The following is a 5,186-nucleotide window of genomic DNA, read 5'->3' as shown; positions in this document are numbered from 1 at the left end:
AAGATGCCACTTGCCACCAGTTTGGCCATATTTCAGAGCTGCAACATCACTGGAGTGCCCAAAAGCACAAGGTGTGCAATACTCAGAGACATGGCCAAGGTAAGAAAGGCTGAAAGACGACCAAGACTGAACAAGACACACAAGCTGAAACGTCAAGACTGGGCCAAGAAATATCTCAAGACTGATTTTTCTAAGGTTTTATGGACTGATGAAATGAGAGTGAGTCTTGATGGGCCAGATGGATGGGCCCGTGGCTGGATTGGTAAAGGGCAGAGAGCTCCAGTCCGACTCAGACGCCAGCAAGGTGGAGGTGGAGTACTGGTTTGGGCTGGTATCATCAAAGATGAGCTTGTGGGGCCTTTTTGGGTTGAGGATGGAGTCAAGCTCAACTCCCAGTCCTACTGCCAGTTTCTGGAAGACACCTTCTTCAAGCAGTGGTACAGGAAGAAGTCTGCATCCTTCAAGAAAAACATGATTTTCATGCAGGACAATGCTCCATCACACGCGTCCAAGTACTCCACAGCGTGGCTGGCAAGAAAGGGTATAAAAGAAGAAAATCTAATGACATGGCCTCCTTGTTCACCTGATCTGAACCCCATTGAGAACCTGTGGTCCATCATCAAATGTGAGATTTACAAGGAGGGAAAACAGTACACCTCTCTGAACAGTGTCTGGGAGGCTGTGGTTGCTGCTGCACGCAATGTTGATGGTGAACAGATCAAAACACTGACAGAATCCATGGATGGCAGGCTTTTGAGTGTCCTTGCAAAGAAAGGTGGCTATATTGGTCACTGATTTGTTTTTGTTTTGTTTTTGAATGTCAGAAATGTATATTTGTGAATGTTGAGATGTTATATTGGTTTCACTGGTAAAAATAAATAATTGAAATGGGTATATATTTGTTTTTTGTTAAGTTGCCTAATAATTATGCACAGTAATAGTCACCTGCACACACAGATATCCCCCTAAAATAGCTATAACTAAAAACAAACTAAAAACTACTTCCAAAACTATTCAGCTTTGATATTAATGAGTTTTTTGGGTTCATTGAGAACATGGTTGTTGTTCAATAATAAAATTAATCCTCAAAAATACAACTTGCCTAATAATTCTGCACTCCCTGTACACATATATGCACACATATATACACATACACATATACACATACACACATACACACATACACACATACACACATATACACACCAGTGTTAATTTTGACAGCAAATTTCAATTTAGTCTTAGTTTTAGTCTTTTGACTAAAATGCCATTTTAGTTTTAGTCGTATTTTAGTCATCTGAATTAATTTAGTTTTAGTCTAGTTTTAGTCGATTGAATCTCCAGTAGATTTTAGTCGACTAAATCTCCAGTAGATTTTATTCAACTAAAATCTAAGGGGTTTAGTTATAGTGTAATGCATTATTTTAGCATTTCTCTATCATTTGCAAACTGATTATATACTACAGGAGTAAACGTACTTAAGGTTTAAACATGCAATACAGACACAGATTTACCGTTTTGATATGTAACATCTTTATTAAACATAAATTAAATAAAACCAAGTTTCATAAACAAACAGAAGTGCAACTTTAAAATATATATTAAAAAAAACTGTAAACTGTATTGGCTGTATTGTACATATTACCCAATATAAAAACTTTAACAGTTCTCTGTTAATAATTAAAATAAGTATCAAGTAACTCAACACAACAATAAGTTTCTGCAGCTAGCACAGGCACAGCATAACTTAAAATCATACTCGTGGGTTATGCTTATTTCTATAGGAAGAATCAATTGATTGTTCACAGATTGAAAATGGTTCGGAAACGATATTAGCACTGCTCAAAAACTTCAAAACTAATTATATACTCCTGGAGTAAAGGTTTATTAACCTGTTTTTGAACATGCAATACAGATTTAACAGATTTAACTGTTGTGGTATATAACATCTCTTTATTTATCTTAAAATTTAATAAAATTAAGTTTAGTAAATTTTACAAAAGAGCAGTACTTGGATATGGATTGATTATAGCAACTTGCATAAAATGTTTTTGTCAGCAAATTTTGATTTAGTTTTAGTCATAGTCTTTTGACTAAAATGTCATTTTGATTTAGTTTTAGTCATAGTTTTTTGACTAAAATGTCATTTTAGTTTTAGTCGTATTTTAGTTATCATAATTTCTTTAGTCTAGTTTTAGTCGACGAAATTAACACTGATACACACGCATATACACACCCACATATACACATATACACATACACACATATACACATATACACATATACACATACACACACATATATATATATATATATATATATATATATACACATATACACATACACACATATACACATATATACATATACACACATATATACACATACACACATATACACATATACACATACACACATATACACATATACACATACACACATATACACATATACACATGCACACATACACACATATACACATATACAGTCACATATACACATATACACATATACACACACATATACACATACACACATATACACATACACACATACACACATGCACACATACACACATATACACATATACACATATACACACACATATACACATACACACATATACACATACACAAATACACATATGCACACATACACACATATACACATATACACATACAAACATATACACATATACACACACATATACACATACACACACATATATACACATATACACATACACACATACACACATATACACATATACACACACACACACACACATATACACATACACATATACAGAACCTAGTATCATCCATATCAGCATCTTTTATTGTAGTTTTATACAAAACCTGCTGATTAAAACCAGATGCATTTTATATATTTGTAAACGTTTTATTGCCAGGCATGTTTGTTGGGAGTCTTCAGCAGGGATAGGCAATGTGTCCGTACACCGACACTGGTGTCTGTGACTGGCCCTTACAGTGTCCGCCACCCATTTTGCGGAGGGGAGGGAGGAGTAGGACAGATTAATGCTGGTCCTCACTCCTCCTTGACCCAAATAGCGCCATGCTTTGTAGCGGGAAAGTGAGTGAAGAAGCAAGCTGCCTGCAGTCAACTAACCGTGAGTCATGACCCATCCCAATTCCTTGATCTATGCAACAGCATGGTGCTGGTGTCTGTGTGTAGAAGCTCGCTGCCTACTCTGACAAACCTTACGTAACCAAGTAAATAACTAACTATGATGATCATGCAATTAACATCAAGGTGGGTGGGTTTGGTCAGGAGTTGCAGACTCTCAATATCACCAAACAAATAAATAAAAGGTAATACCACAAGCAGTCTTTATATGAATGCTATTTTAAACCTGTTTGATTAGATGACTAATTTGTACTTGTGGAACTAGACCAGGGGCGTCCAACGTGCATCCCATTTGACAGCAAATTGTCGCTCTCTTGACTTATAGAAACATAGAATATGTCTGCAGATAGGAACCATTTGGCCAATCTAGTCTGACCAATGTTCTAAATACTTTCATTAGTTCATGGCCTTATCTTATATCTAGCATAACCTTATGCCTATACCATGCATGTTTAAACTACTTCACTGTCTCTACCACTTCTGCTGGATGGCTATTCCACCATGTATCCACTACCCTCTCTGTAAAGAGAGTGTTTTGTGATGTTTTTAATTTGAAATGTACCTTGGTGTCCTTCACTAACGTTTGTATTTTGGAAAATGTCAGCCACATCCTTGGTCCGTGCCTATCCCTGGTCTAAAGCCAAATGCACATTTTAGAAGCAACAGTTTTATCTATCAGGTAGGTGTAAATTACCTCTGAAATGTGTCTTCTTGGTCACCTACCTGAAGTTGAAACCTGCCAACCTGCTTGTGTGCTGGAAAAAGCCAGGTGAGGTTAAACTGTACCATGTCTACCTTTTTACATACATTTAACTTGTCACAAATTGAAAAAGTCTTTGGCCACCTTTAAAACTTGCTTAAACTATTGACTGTAAACCATATGGTTAATTTTAAAAGACTAAATACACATGTAAATCAACTTAGTAGAGGACACAGTTAAATACACATGTATTCAATTACAATACATTAATACTTTATTGAAAATGAAATACAATTTAATAATTAATATACAACTATTGCTTTTATTTAGTTCAATCTATTTGCTTTCTGACACCTGTATATGTTAAGTATCTTCACAACAGAGGCTTGCTGGAATTAGGTTCTTAAAGGATCATTGAAAGGCAAAATGTTTCTTTCATGCTTCAGATAGAGCATACCCTTTTAAACAACTTTACAATTTAATTCTATTTTCTTCGTTTTCTTGTTATCCTTTGTTGACAAGCAGGAAGCTAAGCTCAGGAGTGAGCCCGTGTCTGCAGCACTATACAGCAGCAGTTTTACAACAATTTTATACATTATCAAGAGCACTAGAGGGCAGCACTATTTCCTGTCATGTAGTGCTCCAGACGTGTGCACACTACCTATCTAGATATCTCTTCAACAAAGAATAACATGAGAATGAAGCAAATTTGATAATAGAAGTAAATTGGAAACTTTTTTTAAATTGTATTCTTTATCTGAATCATGAAAAAAAATGTGGGTTTCATGTTGTAGAACGGTGGTAAATGTAAATCATTTCACCATATTTCTCCTAGCAAATCAACAGATTTTATTTTTCACTTGAATAGACTTGGGCTCCGCAGGTCCCTTGTAAAGATTGACTAATTAGCAAAAGGACCATTAAATACAGTAGAATTGCACAACCAACACGTGCATAATAAAAAGACAATACAATAACACTCTGAATTTTAAATGAGCAGTAGATTTTTTTTCTGACACATTTAAAAATTCACTTAATTTGCTGACCCCCTGTATCATGTGATATCTATCAGCCAATCACAGACTCATATACGCATGGCACACTATGAACTCTTGCACATGCTCAGTAGGAGCTGGTGCCTCAGAAAGTGTGAATATAAAAAGACTGTATTCAATTTGATAATGGAGGTACATTGGAAAGTCTCCTAAAACTGCTTGTTCTATCTGAATCATTACAATCTGACTTTAAAGGGACAATCAAGTCCAAATAAAACGTTCATGTTTCAAATAGGGCATGCCATTTTAAACAACTTTCCAATTTACTTTTATCACCAATTTTG

The sequence above is a fragment of the Bombina bombina genome, chromosome 1, assembly GCF_027579735.1.
Source record: "Bombina bombina isolate aBomBom1 chromosome 1, aBomBom1.pri, whole genome shotgun sequence".
Taxonomy (NCBI): Eukaryota; Metazoa; Chordata; class Amphibia; order Anura; family Bombinatoridae; genus Bombina; species Bombina bombina.
This window is presented reverse-complemented; position numbering follows the sequence as displayed.